Source organism: Medicago sativa, chromosome 3 (genome assembly GCF_051527215.1).
Source record: "Medicago sativa cultivar Bolivia chromosome 3, Bolivia_mono, whole genome shotgun sequence".
NCBI lineage: Eukaryota > Viridiplantae > Streptophyta > Magnoliopsida > Fabales > Fabaceae > Medicago > Medicago sativa.
Window position 1 is genome coordinate 81,669,731 of NC_140751.1, and position 18,835 is coordinate 81,688,565.

The following is an 18,835-nucleotide window of genomic DNA, read 5'->3' on the forward strand; positions in this document are numbered from 1 at the left end:
AAACAAAAATAGATAATGAAAAATAATCAATTATTTATCTAAATGTTCTTTTTTATATATAAAAAGCATTTTGTTACAATGTAATTGGTACAAAATATTTAACACCATTATTTTAATAAAAAATATTAGTATGTTATTTGTTATGTTAATATTTCTCTTGTCAAAACTTAAACTGGACCTCTCAAAAAAAAACAATGATTAACATCTATTGAAAAATTTGTGAAACACGTAAGATAAATTCTTTCTTCACAACCAAATTTTTATCATACTCAAATATGAAATATGGAAACTATAATAACTTATTTAAAATGTTCAAATCCATTATCACGTGGACCGTCGATGATATAAAAATAATAATATATATAATTTGGAATGATAATGATAAAATAGTAGAAGAGAAGAGAACCAAAAAGGTTGGGTTCCACTTCCACTGAGGAGAAAACAGTGCTTTTTTGCTCAACTTTGTTTTGCTTTGTAGTTGTATTCACATATCCCTATCCAACCATACGTGCCACTACACAACTTCTACACGCTAAGTCGTTAACTCTGAGCCTTCTTCAGTGTACCTTCAACTTTGCATAGCTGTATTTTTTCTTGACACAAATACCCCTGCATGGAACCAGAATTTCAACAATAAGCATAAGCTTTTTTTATCCAACAGAATGGCATTAGATACCCTTTACTTTTCCTAATTTGCCTAGAGACACATGGTCTAACACTCAAAGTAGGTAGGGAAATAATAATAGGATAGGCATATTTTTTTTCTATGCTTGGTATTATTTCTATCAAGGTGTTACTATATCTATCAACCAACAAAAATAAAGTGTTACTATATCTTCATTTTTATTTTTACTGTTTTTCTTTATTTTTATATTTTCCTCCAATGATCTAAGTAGTGTTTTGTAATTGTTGCAGCTACCCTTCCTCATTCATCGTACTTAACCGAATTCAGTCGCAAAAGTGAACAATTTCATCATTAATTATGTTTCATCATGGAGACAAAATTTGACACTTTATGGGAACTTCTTTGTGTTTTGTTGGGAAGCTTCACTTTTTTTGCCTACGTAAAGAAAAACTGGTATTCATTTTTCCACAAAAATTCAATATTGTTCATGTGGTTAATATTAATTTCACTCCAGGTAGTAGAGGGGGAAAAAGTGTCAACAAAGTAGAGAGATATTATCATGGCAAATTAAACCATAGTACTAATGATTGTTTTTTCTTGAGGTCCATACTAATGATTGTTGATAAAACAAAATGTACCACTGGTACAAAAACAACAACGTTGTATTGACAAAAAAACGCTATTGAATCTAGGATAGTTACTATCTAGGTAGGGTATTTATTTTGTTAATCATTGTAGTATTAGATTGTGCTATTTTATTTGCATCAAATTTTATTCGCAAACACATCATAAATCTACATTGTAGGAGCCAATTATTTTTGGGTGAAAAGCCAAAAAAGAATTCAATTATTAAAAACAGGCAACAAAGATAGGATATTGAATTGAGAATATGGGAGTAAATTAAATGAGGGATTGAGGGGCAAGATTGGTAGTGGGAAAACAAGTTACGGCGAAAGTAGTTGTATGGGGTCAGCATCTAAGTAAGCATAAAATAGTGAATTAGAGGAAAAGAGGTGACAAGGAAAAAGTGACACTTTAATGTGGGATGAATGGGGGGTTCAGGTGGAAGGGTTGTGAGGTAGTGATTTGGCTATCATAAATAAATTCATATATAAAAAAAAAAAAAAAAAAATTGAGTGGTTCGTATTTTAGATGACAATTTGATCAAATTGTTGACTCTTACTTAAAACATATGTGTATGTACAATTGTAACCATGTTTTAGTCACTCTTTTTGCAACAAGATCCCACAATGACACAACGTTCTTGTGTCTACGGGAGATGATTTAAAATACTTTTTTCGTAGATGATTATCTCACCAGATAGATTGCTCAACCTTCATTGCATATTCAAATAAATTTAGAAAAAACTATTATAGCAGGAAAAATAATTATGGGTGCCACCACCTAAATGTAATACCTTACCCTAGATATGACCCTTCTTTTTCGTGTTGTCCTTCTTCTAACAATACCACGTCAGCTCACTCAGTTATGTCTTTGTACCAAGTATGGTATGTTCTTTCCACAATGTGTAACTTCCTTCATAATGGTTTCATTTCATTTGTGCGACCTCTCCTAGTTGTGTTAACAAATAACCAATTAAAAGCTAAAGGCATGTTCCAAGTCTAGGTATATCATTACTAAAAAAATCGTTGAAAAAGTTAACATTATCGGAAGAAAATATAAACCAGTTCTTACAGTTGAGTATGTGACTTTGATTTGTGTTGATTCGACAAAAACAATGAACAATGAATTGAGTTAAGGTTTGTTGCATGCATTCTAATTTTCTATTATTTTTGTCTATATGACACATATTCAATCAATGTCTCAATTGCGAAGAAGAAGAACATAGTGGACCTCTATTTTTAGAAGGAGGGAAATGTTTATCGTCATTGAGGTTTTGAATAGTTTTTATAAATAAAAGTTTACTATTCTTCTTGTTGGGAAATTTGAGAATATATGACTTTGATTTGTGTTGACAATCGAATCAACAAAGATAGTTAAAAATAAATTGTCTTCCGCGTCATTTATCATTTTGGGTTCCTTTGATCGGTAAGGATGCCTATAAAATCTATTGGATTAAGCGGGATAAGGTATGTTTTGATAGGGAGTCTAGAGAATTAGTGATTAGAAGAATTAAAGAGTTAAATATGGTGTTGTTTGGTTAATGGTGTAGGAGGTTACTTGTTGATTAGGGAGGGTTGTGGTTTGAATTGTTGGTGGTTAAGTATGGGTTAAAGGGGGGCCAAATTAGGAGTGGAGGTAACAAGACGCCAAATTGATGGAAGGACTTATGAGGGGATCTGAGACCGAGTAAGTGTTAGTGAGGGGATGTTGTTTGAAGAAGGGTTGGCATGTAGAAATGGTAATAGGGAAGGTACCAACTTCTGGAATGATCCTTGACTATAGGGAAGTCATTTGCATTCTAGATTCAGACATCGTTTTTTATCTTTATGTTGATAGAAATATTTCAATAGCACCGATGTGGAGGTTAGGCTGAGGGGGTGAGGGTCAAGGGTATATATGAAGGAGGGGACTTTTTGCTTAAGAGGAAGAACATGTTGTGAAGTATTGTTCTTTGGTTGGTAATTTTTTGTGAAGTGTTGTTCTTTGGAAACATGATCGAGATGAAGGTTAATCGGTTAAAGGAGTTTACCATATTCCATGTCAAAATAAGCAGCCTGATCGTGTACCATTTGCGAAGCTAATTTGAAACAAAGCAATGCCTCTCAAAGTGTATCTTCTTGCGTGGAGAACTTTGCATAATCGGATTATGACAAGAGACAATTTGGCTCATCGTGGGGTTGTTCATTCATGTTCTTCGAAGTGCTTTTGTGGTTGTGCGAAAGGGGAATCTTAATAATTTGTTCTTGGAATCTTATTTTTTTTGGAAGCATCTTGACTTGGGTTCTACATTAGTTTGGATTTCTTTTGTTCTTGGCATTGATGTTTGCACGCATGCCATGCAATTTTGTGGACCTCGTATGTTCAAGAGAGATATTCGTCAATGTCTCAAAGTGATATGATAGTCTTGTATTTGAGTCATTTGGAAGGAGCGTAACTCTTGTATTTTGCCAACAAAGAATTGTCTTTTGATCATTTGCTTTATGGGATCAAGTTTCAATCTTGGTGATGGTTGAAGGCTAAATTACCAACTTATTTTTTGGATTTTAATTCTTGGTGGTTTAATCCGACAACTTGTATGGTTTTGTCAATATCTCAAAGCCATTTTGTCGGCTTGTTGTTTTTTGCATCTGTATATGTTTGTTTTTTACTTTGTTGAGACCATTATTTGAGGCACGCTTGAATGATTCTCATCATTTTTAATATATTTCTTTTCACTTCTTAAAAGAAAAAAAAAAAGCTAAATTGTCGCGTTTTATTTTTCTTACAAACTAAAACATGTTTTTATGTTTATAGAGACTAAATTGAGCAAGTCTTAAAAGTTTTTCCAAAGAAAAAAAAATATGATCCAATTTTTTTTATTTTTAAAGAATGGTCGTAATTGATCTTCACTCTAAAGAAATATTCAACCAGTGTCTTTTTCTCCGTATTTTGCATATCATTTTTATATAAAAATTCAATAAATTTGTAGTTATAACTTGTTAATGTATACAAAAAATGGAAAGAAAAAAAGTTGTATGGCCCTTGTTTCTAGTTTTTCTGTAACTCTTCTCTTCCTTCCTTCTTGTCCACCGGAGTCAAGTGACTTTGGATCATATGTTTTATCCAAAGTCAACCAATTGCATCTCTCTCTCTCTCTCTCTCTCTCTCTCTCTCTCTCTCTCTCTCTCTCTCTCTCTCTCTCTCTCTCTCTCTCTCTCGTTAAATAAATAGTTTTCACGCGAATTTCTTGTTTTTCTTCTGCATTTTCCTTGATCAATGTTACATTTTTTTTGTTTGTTATCTTGTTGCGTTGTTTGGTTTCCGTTTTTTTAATGTTCGTTTGATTCACATTGACATATCGATTTTGATCCATTATATATTCAATCAATGATTTTGACATCAATGTTACATATTTAGAGGCATCAATACTCCACAAACTTTGATTTTGTTACATCTAAAAGTATTTTACCATTCTATACTATTAACTTGACTTGACTGTGGTGAGTTTGTTCACATATTCATATATTCATCTTTTTTAGTTTTAGTGGTAATGAAATTGTGTTATATATATATATCCAACTGATTCGAAGAAATATATTTTGTTAGGAAAATAATGATTTGTTGATGTGCGTCCATTAAAACTAAGCGAGTGTAAGTTAAACCCTCTTTAATTATTTTTAAATTTATAATTTACGTCATGAAGAATTAAACTATCAATTTTTAGGGTCAATTTTGTTGGTGATTTCCAAAACAATGGAATCACTTTAGAACCAAAAGTTGTAACTCTTTATGGGAATCATTCATATACATTGGAACCTTTGGCAAAGAGATGCTTAATGAACATTTGCATTGATTCAAATGTATATGGTTATAACACTTGGCAAAAGGGTGCTTAATGAACCATAACATTGATTCAAGTGTATATGGTTATAACCTTTGGTAAAAGGGTGCTTAATGAACCATAACATTGATTCAAGTGTATATGATCATAATCTTTGGCAAATGGGTGCTTAATGAATCATAGCATTGATTCAAGTCAAAGGGGTGTTTTCTCTCATGTGAAGAGTCATATAATGCACTATAAATGTTTGGCATTTGGGCATTAGTTGGACACACACAAAAAAGAACAACAACATAATTCTCCATCATTCTCTTACTCTAAATCATCCATCAATTCTCTAATGCATGAGTGAATTGTTGGAACCATAAATCTGTAAAATACTGTTAGGAGATACGCTTGGTGTGGTTGTGCAATACACGTCAAGGAACTCATAGTATCCTGAAGGGGATTCGCCGGTCATTCCTTATTGCATCCAATATACAGTTATTGGTGGGGGCGAATCGAACCTAAAGGTTAGTATGGCAACCCCATACGCTTTGAGTTTGCATGCATAACCATTAATCTTTTCAGGTTTCAAGTACAACAGCATCTTCCCAACAATCAAGATATACAACAAATCTTTGGAATTTATGTGCACACTTCATCATAGTCATCTTCATCATCTTCTTGGTCAAGTTATTGCAGCAGACCCCCAACACAAGTTCCAACAATCTTTAGGTTCGATTTATGATTTACTTGTGACTAATGGCTGCAATTTTGGAAGAGATGAAAGTTTACATTTTCATCCATGACTACGGTGAACGGTAAACAAATTCCTTTTATGAACATATGTTGTGGAAATTTATGGATAAATATTTCACATGTGATGTGTTTATGTTAAATTTACTTGTGGTTGTAGACAATATATGCATGATAAATTTTGATATGTATGAAATTTATCGTTTGAAATCTGTTTGATGTTAATTTGAACATGAGATAATGTGCATATAAGTGATTACCTATTATGAAATATTTGGTGTTCTAAATGCATGTGTGTAGTATCTAAGTAAATATGAATATGTTAGATTTAACATGTGGTGACATATATATACATGATTTAGAAATTGTTGAAGTATATGAATTTTGATGAGTATAGTAATATGTTAAGAATGTTTAAACACTATTTTATTTATGAAAGTAGTGTAGATAAATTGTTAAAATATCAAATGGTTGGTTTATTGATATTATTTACTTTGTGTAAGCAATTATTATCATTAATATTGTGTTGATATTATATGTACATGATAATATGAAAAGTAATTGTTAATTTCTTGTTTATCATGACATTAAAATAATTTGGGTATATTTTGAATTATTGTAAGTTGATATATGTTCATGGAAGAAAGTCATAGAAAATATTAATGATTTTGGTTCATTGTTTATTCTTCTATGTCATTGTTTATTGAAATTTAGTATTGAACATATTTAAACATAAACTTGAATTTAACACAATGAATTTATGATATATGTATTAGTTATATGATAACTAAAATCAAAATGATTGTGTTATATTTAATTTTATGTGGAGTATATGACTTACATGTTTAATCCCATCTTATGAAGTTTGGTTATGACATTCTTTTATGATCAATTTTTATTTTGCTATGTATGTTTAATGCATTCAATGTATGATATATCTTGGCTAGATATAAAAGAAAAGTTGAAGTTCAAATTGAAATGCATGTTAAATATTGTTATGGCAAAGGTGTAATGACATAAAAGTTTGTGCATTATTACAATATACTCAATTGACAAAAGTGTGTCATGGTTTGATGATAGTTGAATACTATCAAGAGTATATAAGTTGATCCATAGACATAGCTATGAGAATACAAAATCTATGTGAAGAATTGAATATTCAAAGTTTATAAAAGTTAAAAGAAAATCTTGCAATTATTTGACGAAATGATTGACAAGGAATGATGTCTTTGGAAATGATGTTGAATACATTGAAGACATTATTAGGGATATGGTACAAACCCAAATCTAATTGATTACCAATGGTGGAAACTCAACCCACACTTGAGTAGCATCAAGTCTTGGGTTCAATGGTGAAAGTACACTATTAGAGTAATTGAAGTACTTGACAATAGATAACATCCCAAGGGGAAAAAGTACTTGGACCATAAGAAGAAAAAGGGTAGGATGAGGTTTTCCTCTTAATGGACATATAACATATATTTGCTGGAATGCATACTTATGGGGCATTTCCGATATAGTCTACCTATGTGAGAATGAAGTTTGGCCGCTTCACGGAGTTCAAGGGTTTGACTCTTAAATTCTCATGAAAAGGGATATATGACACAAGGCCTTCTTAATGTGTCATCTTACAAGTCTCCTTATCAATGGTACCGAGATTCTATGTGTAAGTTATGCACACTTGTTCTAATGAATAGTTGGTTCAAAGCTTGCCTACCATACTATTTGGGAATGAGCGAAAACTTAACTTACTAAGTAATGGTTCAAATCGCGAGATACCATTATCTGAAGGCATGGAATTTCCGGATTTATGTGATTTAGTATTTTGAAAATGGTGGGGGATTGTTGGTGATTTCCAAAATAATGGAATCACTTTAGAACCAAAAGTTGTAACTCTTTATGGGAATCATTCATATACATTGGAACCTTTGGCAAAGAGATGCTTAATGAACATTTGCATTGATTCAAATGTATATGGTTATAACACTTGGCAAAAGGGTGCTTAATGAACCATAACATTGTTTCAAATCAAAGGGGTGTTTTCTCTCATATGAAGGGTCATATAATGCACTATAAATGCTTGGCATTTGGGCATTAGTTGGACACATAAAAGAGAAAGAACAACAACCACAACTTTGGACAGAATTTTGTTGCATTAACAACATAGTTCTCCCTAATTCTCTTACTCTAAATCATCCATCAATTCTCTAATGCATGAGTGAATTGCTGGAACCATAAATCTGTAAAATACTGTTAGGAGATACGCTTGGTGTGGTTGTGCAATACACGTCAAGGAACTCATAGTATCCTGAAGGGGATTCGCCAGTCATTCCTTATTGCATCCAATATACAGTTATTGGTGGGGGCGAATCGAACCTAAAGGTTAGTATGGCAACCCCATACGCTTTGAGTTTGCATGCATAACCATTAATCTTTTCAGGTTTCAAGTACAGCAGCATCTTCCCAACAATCAAGATATACAACAAATCTTTGGAATTTATGTGCACACTTCATCGTATTCATCTTCATCATCTTCTTGGTCAAGTTATTGCAGCAGACCCCCAACACAAGTTCCAACAATCTTTAGGTTCGATTCATGATTTACTTGTGATTAATGGCTGCAATTTTGGGAGAGATGAAAGCTTATATTTTCATCCATGACTACGGTGAACGGTAAACAAATTCCTTTTATGAACATATGTTGTGGAAATTTATGGATAAATATTTCATAAGTAATGTGTTTATGTTAAATTTACATGTGGTTGTAGATAATATATGCATGATAAATTTTGATATGTATGAAATTTATCATTTGAAATTTGTTTGATGTTAATTTGAACATGAAATAATATGCATATAAGTGTTGACATATTATGAAATATTTAGTGTTCTAAATGCATGTGCATCTAAGTAAATATGAATATGTTAGATTTAACATGTGGTGACATATATATATATATATACGATTTAGAAATTGTTCAACTGTATGAATTTTGATGAGTATAGTAATATGTTAAGAATGTTTAAACACTATTTTATTTATGAAAGTAGTGTAGATAAATTGCCAAAATATCAAGTGGTTGCTTTAATGATATTATTTACTTTGTGTAAGAGATTATTATCATTAGTATTGTGTTGATATTATATGTACATGATAATATGAAAAGTAATGGTTAATTTCTTGTTTATCATGATATTAAAATAATTTGGGTATGTTTTGAATTATTGTAAGTTGATATATGTTCATGGAAGAAAGTCATAGAAAATATTAATGATTTTGGTTCATTTATTATTCTTCTATGTCATTGTTTATTGAAATTTAGTATTGAACATATTTAAACATAAACTTGAATTTAACACAATGAATTTATGATATATGTATTAGTTATATGATAACTAAGATCAAAATGATTGTGTTATATTTAATTTTATGTGGAGTATATGACTTACATGTTTAATCCCATCTTATGAAGTTTGGTTATGACATTCTTTTATGATCAATTTTTATTTTGCTATGTATGTTTAATGCATTCAATGTATGATATATCTTGGCTAGATATAAAAGAAAAGTTGAAGTTCAAATTGAAATGCATGTTAAATATTGTTATAGCAAAGGTGTAATGACATAAAAGTTTGTTCATTATTACAATATACTCAATTGACAAAAGTGTGTCATGGTTTGATGATAGTTGGTGAATACTATCAAGAGTATATAAGTTGATCCATAGACATAGTTATGAGAATACAAAATCTATGTGAAGAATTGAATATTCAAAGTTTATAAAAGTTAAAAGAAAATCTTGCAATTATTTGACGAAATGATTGACAAGGAATGATGTCTTTGGAAAATGATGTTGAATACATTGAAGACATTATTAGGGATGTGGTACAAACCCAAATCTAATTGATTACCAATGGTGGAAACTCAACCCACACTTGAGTAGCATCAAGTCTTGGGTTCAATGGTGAAAGTACACTATTAGAGTAATTGAAGTACTTGACAATAGATAACATCCCAAGGGGTAAAAGTACTTGGACCATAAGAAGAAAAAGGGTAGGATGGGGTTTTCCTCTTAATGGACATATAGCATATATTTGCTGGAATGCATACTTATGGGGCATTTCCGATATAGTCTACCTATGTGAGAATGAAGTTTGGCCGCTTCACGGAGTTCAAGGGTTTGACTCTTAAATTCTCATGAAAAGGGATATATGACACAAGGCCTTCTTAATGTGTCATCTTACAAGTCTCTTTATCAATGGTACCGAGATTCTATGTGTAAGTTATGCACACTTGTTCTAATGAATAGTTGGTTCAAAGCTTGCCTACCATACTATTTGGGAATGAGCGAAAACTTAACTTACTAAGTAATGGTTCAAATCGCGAGATACCATTATCTGAAGGCATGGAATTTCCGGATTTATGTGATTTAGTATTTTGAAAATGGTGGGGAATTGTTGGTGATTTCCAAAATAATGGAATCACTTTAAATCAAAAGTTGTAACTCTTCATGGGAATCATTCATATACATTGGAACTTTTCGCAAAGAGATGCTTAATGAACATTTGCATTGATTCAAATGTATATGATTATAACCTTTGGCAAAAGGGTGCTTAATGAAACTTTGCATTGATTCAAGTGTATATGATTATAACACTTGGCAAAAGGGTGCTTAATGAACCATAACATTGATTCAAGTGTATATGGTTATAACCTTTGGTAAAAGGGTGCTTAATGAACCATAACATTGATTCAAGTGTATATGATCATAATCTTTGGCAAATGGGTGCTTAATGAATCATAGCATTGATTCAAGTCAAAGGGGTGTTTTCTCTCATGTGAAGAGTCATATAATGCACTATAAATGTTTGGCATTTGGGCATTAGTTGGACACACACAAAAAAGAACAACAACATAATTCTCCATCATTCTCTTACTCTAAATCATCCATCAATTCTCTAATGCATGAGTGAATTGCTGGAACCATAAATCTGTAAAATACTGTTAGGAGATACGCTTGGTGTGGTTGTGCAATACACGTCAAGGAACTCATAGTATCCTGAAGGGGATTCGCCGGTCATTCCTTATTGCATCCAATATACAGTTATTGGTGGGGGCGAATCGAACCTAAAGGTTAGTATGACAACCCCATACGCTTTGAGTTTGCATGCATAACCATTAATCTTTTCAGGTTTCAAGTACAACAGCATCTTCCCAACAATCAAGATATACAACAAATCTTTGGAATTTATGTGCACACTTCATCATAGTCATCTTCATCATCTTCTTGGTCAAGTTATTGCAGCAGACCCCCAACACAAGTTCCAACAAATTTACCAATCAGTAAACGTAATTTGAATTTGTCCTCGTGAGCTTAGCTTATTTGGTGAACATTGTATAATATATACAACATTTAGGATTCAAACCCCGACAAAAAAAATTGAATCCAGGTGAAGTAATCCAATCTATCGATTTCGATATTGACAATTGAAGTAAATTTTACATACTAAATTATGACTTTAACACCAAAGGATTTTGTAAAATATTGATATCTCATAATCTCATGCTTCTTGAGTAAAAAAATAAACATTCCATGTTTCTTTGTTTCTTTATTTATTTTGATGAATCATCATCACATGCGTCTTTAAGAAAGCAAATCTAGCTATTCTATTTTTTTTTTCTAAAGAAAGCAATCTTTGTTTTTTTTTTTTTGTACAATCTAAAGTAAGCAATCTATTTAATACTTTAATATTTCTTCTCTGTTTTTTCTTACAGAATATTTATTTATTATGTGTGTTAAAAATTGAATCAACCACGTGAGATGCAAAATGAACAACCGTTTGCCATGGCACACCGACCCTTGACCGCCGGTAAGGGAGCTTAAAAATGTATCATTAGTGCGACAACACCCATCGATCATGGCAGCTTAAATTGACTTTCAAACGAGAAAAACCGAAAACAAAACCACCAATTTATTATACTATTACAATCTTGTTATTTAATTTTAATATGAAAATATATACCACTCATTGTTTTTTCATTACAAGATGGAGACAAACACAATTATGTGCAATGGACACATTAACAATTTTGGAAGGGAATGGATGAACATTGAACATGTTACAGAGTTGTAACATAACACGGTTCCACGTGACAATGCCACACTCAAATCAGAGGGACCTTTATACCACACGTGTCGAGTTTATTGTTGTTGAGGGACACCAAAAGTAATCCACTAGCAAACTTGCTGTAATTATTTGCAATAGGAACAAGTAATTTTATTTGCGCAATGATATTTATACATTCATTTAATGACAACTTTAGTGACAACTTTGTTTCTCCCTCTTTTGATTGGTCAAAAACAATGGAGAGAGAAAAAAGAAGAGAGAGGATAATAACATTATGTGAGTATGAGAGAGAAAATTGTCAAAAAATTGTAGCAAAATGGTTGTACAAATATCATTTCTCATTTTATTTTCCACAAAATGCATATATTTATAATTTTTTATTGTCGTTTTTAATCGAGCAGTGTTATTTGAACAATAATTTTTTTTTGAGAGAATTTGAACAATAATTTTTGTTGATAACTTGTTGGATGATTTAAATTTACAAAAAAAAATATGAGTATCGGTATAAAAATCAAAATAATAGAGAGAGAAAGTAAAAACACAATGTGAGTATGAGAAAGAAAATTGTTACAAAAGTTATCATAAATATGTTGTAAAATGGTTGTTCGGATATCATTTCACTTTTTAGTTTATGTATTATTGTCGTTTTTTAGCTTTTTTCAACGAAACGAAAAAATAATGAACAATTTTTTTCTATAATATATTTATAATTTATTATCTCATTTGATGTGTATTTTTCTCTTTGCATTAAATAATTAAGAGAATTGTCCTTGTAAGGATATCTTAGTTGGTAGGGATATTATGATATAAAAGGACTGAGATTCGAATTCTATATTTCCGACTTATTTATTTTGAGGTGTGAATTTCTAAAGCATATCCTACTTGACAAAAAAAATTAGAAGAATTATTGATAAACCAACGATTAGTTTTACAATGAGAAAGTTTTCGTGCAAATGCAACAATATAATTAAAAAGGAGTACAAGCAATGGGTTGTTATATTAAACATAACTCATTCTACAATATTAAACTTTTTTTTTTCTTTTTTTTCCCTCAAAAAAAATATTGAACTTTTTCTTTTAACAGTGGATTTTAAGACTTGATACATGAGAATATAAATGGTGGTTGGTTTTTTGTTAGTATTATTATGCTTTATATTATAGTAAAACTTTTAGGATAGATATAAATTTGTTTTGGATTCACACGCCTATACGTACACACCCTATCCCTATTCCCATTCATGTGTAGGGATCATAGAGAAATGAAATGAATTTGTCAACAATTTTATAAATCTGTTTGTATTTATACATACAAACAATGTGACATTCTTATAAATCTGTTGACGTATTGTCTAGGAATATCCTTCCCTTCTAAATAATGCATTGCAAAGAGTCCATCTGCAAACCCTTTCGAAGGGCTCATTGTGAAAACAAAAATGGATATGCAAACATTGTTGTTTCAATCATTGTTGCATACTTGCATCTATAAAATGACAGACAAGGAAAAAATAAAAGGGAGTAAAAAAAAATAACAACTAAGCATGAGTGCATGTGCATAACCATAACCTTTTCACTGTTTCTATGTACTATATATACATTTGACATTGACATGAATTAGTGTAAAACAAAAGGAAGAAGAGACGTATGAATTAGTATTTGTGGTAGTTAGTCTGAATTACTAGAACTTAAGTGTAAAAGTCTTTGTGTAAATCGATGTAACAAAGTTAGATGAATGATTTTAAATAGTACTCCCTCCGTCCCGGAATATCTGACCCATTTTCTAAAAAAAAGTGTCCCAAAATAACTGAGTCATTTCAATTTTCAATATAACTTTCATCATTTCCAATACAATATAACACTAAATAATACTACTTTTATCATTCCCAATACAATATATTCCACTTTCCCCTTTATTTATACATTTTTCTTAATCTGTGTGAAATGAGCGAAGGGGTCAAATAAATTGGGACGGAGGGAGTAACTACAATAACTATAAAAAAAATGTAAAAAAATATAATCATATCTAAAAATAACATTCTCTCAACAAAGGTTGAGTATATTGTCAATTAAAAAGGTAATATTAGATTTTCATGTAAGCATAGCTCATTGAGGACAATGCATTGTTATATACAGACTTTAAAGTTCGAACCTTATAAACCTCACTTATTTAAAATTCGTCTTAGACCTTTGCAGATGTTGAAACACTATATTTTTAATATTTTTGGTTAAGGATCTCAATTAGACATAGTAATTGAGATGCGGAGTTATGATGGAATTCTACCTGCTGGTGATTATTGACGGGGTCGAAATTAATTTCAATTTTTATAATGGCAAAAAGCATCTCACAAGTTCCCTTCACCATAAAGTGTTATCATTGACCAAAGAACATCCAGGTATAAGTGAAATCCCCAAACAAGTAAAAACGGCCAGCTTGATTGCATTGAAAATATTTTTTTTTACTTTCATTGATTGGTTACCGTATAGGACAAAACATATTGGACAATGGGTGTCAACAACATTATTGAGGGGGCTTTATTAACATTAGTGCATTGCAAACTGGCTCCAGATGTTGATGTTTGAAAGATGAAACCATCAGCACAAAATTATTAAACTCTTTATTAACCTCTTTCTCTATCTTATTATTATTAAAAAAATAATAGTAACATCATGTATTAGGCCTAAGCTAAAATAATTACAAATTTCGTGACGAATACTTTAAATAGAAATTGCCAAGAAAGTCGCAAACTCCTAATTAATCTTCACAAACTCAAGTTAAGGTTAATTTCCTCTAATTCCCTTTTAGTGGGTATTGATCTGTAAGTAAACTTTACCTTACGTGTTAAATTAGGCACAGCACGGCATTGAAGTGGGGGCAAAGGCTACGGTGGGAGACCTTGATAGGTCTCCTACCGGTAAGAGACCTCCTTTTTTTTTCCTTGCAAAATATGAAAAAAAAATGAAAAAAATGGAAAATTATATAATTTTTTGAAAAATGAAAAAAAATGGAATATATAATTTTGAAAATCATTAAAAAATCTGATTTTTTTTGAAAATATATTATTTCATTTTTTAACGAAAATTTCAATTTTAAAAAATTATTTCATTTTTTTTGAAAAATCTGGATATATTATTTCATTTTTTTACGAAAATTTCAATTTTAAAAAATTATTTCATTTTTTTTCGAAAAATCTGGATATATTATTTCATTTTTTTACGAAAATTTCAATTTTAAAAAATTATTTCATTTTTTTTCGAAAAATTTCGATATATTATTTCATTTTTTTACGAAAATTTCAATTTTAAAAAATTATTTCATTTTTTTTCGAAAAATTTCGGTAAATTATTTTAATATTTTAAATTTATTATCGCTTTTACCAAAATACCCCTAATTTAAGAATGAAATAACAAAAGCATCATTTTTGTCCTTTTTTACTCAACCATTGGATTTAATCCAATGGCTCCATTCATTTTGCAAAAAAAATAAGGTCTCTCACCGGTAGGAGACCTATCAAGGTCTCCCACCGTAGACGGCGCCTGAAGTGGGACAGCTTTGAGTTTTTTTGACAAAAAAATGGGGACAGCTTTGAGTTTTTAATTATTATTATGGTGATGTATTAAGTGAGATTAGGTGCACTCACGGCTTGCTTTTTAGTTTTAAAGTTTACTTTAAAGATTAAACCATAACATGCAGTGTTGATTGTTGAATATTAAAATATCATGGTATTGGACGTTTGCTTGCTAATCTTACCACTTTTACTAATAATGAAGTAGTGTTTGGTAAGAATTATGTGGATTCACAAGCAATCACCAAATTATGAAAGTGTTTTTGCTTTGATCACACAACATTTTTATTTTTAAAGTTTTGCTCCTTCCAGAATCCAGTAATCCTTTCTTAGGTTAAACTTTCGAGTTGCTAAGAAAAAAATGCGAGTAATTTGATGTTTGATCAAAATGTAACTAAAGTTCATTGAAAATTGTTTCAATCAAAAATCGAATTTGAATTATCCCAAATAATTTATCTTAAATAAATGTCATGAACCACTTAAAACTCAATCTCTTAGTTATTGAAAACCCATTATTGTACATTTTTTTTTTTTGGGTACAAATTATTGTACATTTTATCTAAGTCTTTTTTTTTTTTAAACTATCAAGATATGATAGAGCTTAATAAAAATAAGATAAGACTGGACAAAATAAACATGTATCATAACTATCATTTGAAAATATGATGACTCATCAACTTGAGATTTTTACATATGCGCATAAGCAATAATCTCTCTTGATGATTGATACAAAACTAATTACTCACACTTGAATCCAACAAATTATCATGAAATTGAAAAATTGTGTGATAGAACTTCAAGTTAATGTACTACAATTTACATTTTAAAATATTTGTAAATATCAACTATAATAAGATCCCCACATAAAAGAACACTAATGTATGTGTCCCAAAAAACAATACACAATAGTGACAAAAGAACAATTTAAAAGACAGACAAAGGTGTGAACTTAAAACCATGGATACATTTTCAAGAGAACACTAATCTGTCCAAAAAAACAATACATTGTAGTAACAAAAGAACAATTTGAAAGACAAACAAAGCCAAGGTGTGAACTTAATAGCCGTGCCCACTTCCTGATTGGAGGCCATTGATTTGTGAATGGAAAATGAATATTGTTTCTGGTGTTGTCTTGCCTAATTAAGTTTCGATTGTTTTCTTCCTTTAAGTAGGGACGTTGCCCTTTTATATTCCAAGTGAAAGATGGTGACATAGCTTTGTGAGCACTGACGACCTTGTTTGAATTTGGTCCTAAATACACAACTAGCTTGTCTGTTTTTTCTGACCTAATTCATGCATGCATTCAAGCAATAGAGTTGTAATATTTGGACTTGACGAATTAAAAGCTTACCAGTACGGAATTGGACAGTCTAGAAAAAATTCCAACCTATTAAATTGTTTGTAAATTTTGTATTTTTTTTAAAGAAAATTGTGTCTTACCGTTTGATAAAAAGTGGTTGAATACAAGTGATTAATGAATTTCGGTTATGGTCTGTTTGGTTTCATGAAGGAGACATGAGGGTAAGGGAAAGAGAGGTGATGAACTTAATACATAAGTTGTGTTTGGTTTGATGAAGGGATGTAAATATTTGATATTTTGATATTAACAGAGAAAAAAATGTATATTTACATTTTTCACCCTTTTAATATTTGATATTTTGTCAAATAAAAGGGTAGAAGTCCAAACTTTAATTCAATAAACTTTATCTCCTCTAAATTTCTCAAATTTTTCACTACTACGTTTGTTTGATTTTCTTAATAGGTTATCTACTTATCAACAACAAAAATCTCTTATCTTACTTTGGAGTTTACGGAAGAATCTCGAAACACTAAACTCTGGGAGTCTTCAGACACACCTTCTGCCTTCATTGTCTCTTGAGCAAAAGATGCATGAATGAAGCCATATGAAAAGAGTTAAACCCCAAGTACCGAATGCGGGGTATCTTACCTCTTGGGTAAAACCACCGGTTGACATTATTAAGTGTAACGTGGGTGCAACAACTTTCCATAATAATTCAACAGGATATGGAATATGTTTTCGGAACTCTGAGGGTCATTTCTCGACGGGGAAATCCGCCAACTTATACTTCTCTGTATCTGTTCTAAAACGGAAGCCATCGCATTGCTTGAAGCGATCAGTACAATATTTCTGTCGGTTTCCACGATATTATGTTTGAAACGAACAAGTCCCTTGCAAATGCCATAATCTATTCATCTACCTTCCACAACGCGTTTGTAGTGTTGCTTATTCGATGACAAGCAGATAAAGTTGCACATAGCATAACTAGAGCATCCTTATCTCACCCTAGGCACCGTATTTTTTTATTATGTACCACATGCTTTGTAACCTATGATTATTAATGAAATACATTAAGCTTGTCTTTGCTATAAAAAAAAAAAAAACTCTATCTCCTCTAAATTTCCCCAATTTTTCTCTTATCCTTTCCCTTCTCAAACAATCAAACCAAACAAGAAAAATTAAAAACATCTCCCTCATACCCTTAAGGTCAAATTGGTCGGAAGAATTTGAGTTCCATCGTTGATAAAAATAATTATTTGTTATACTTTGCATTCATCATAATCAACTCGAGATTATCCAAAACCCTTTTTCTTAGGAAGTTACGACCAACAAATCTTTTTTTTTTTTAGCAACAAATCTTAAAAATTGATGTTTTTTAATGGAATATAATTGATTTTTTTTTAAGATTAATGGAATATAAATGTTGGTATTCGGCTTGGAGTCTGGCCTTGCAATGGATTAATAGATACACTCCCATACTTAATATTTGCATCCCACACTTTTATAAGTAATTATCTTTTCCCACTTTTTATAAAAACTTTCAACGATAGAGAATGAACTGAGACAACTTAAACATAATTGAATATTTGACAATTAATTTGTTGAGTTTGACTTATGAACCAAATGAATTGAACTTGAGAAGAAAATTGAGTTTGTCTAATAAAGAGCTGAATTTGAGCAATATATAATTCGATTTAGTTCATGAACTGACTCGATTATTATAATTGAAAATATTTTTACTTTTTATTTATATATGGTTGATTTTACATAATTGAATCATTTAAGTCGAGTTAGTTCAAAACTTTCGTATATAGTATTACAGTTTTTTACTTTTTTTTGTTACATAATCGAATAACTATATACACTTTAACTTGTGTGCTGATTCCATTTTGCTAAGGATTGTGTAAAGCAAGACATATAACTCAAAATTATTGGAAGTATAATGGCAGCTAACTTTATCTAGAAAAAATATTTTGTTTTCACCGATCTAATTTTTATTCATTTATATTGAGATGAGTATTTGTGAAACTGTTTTGAGA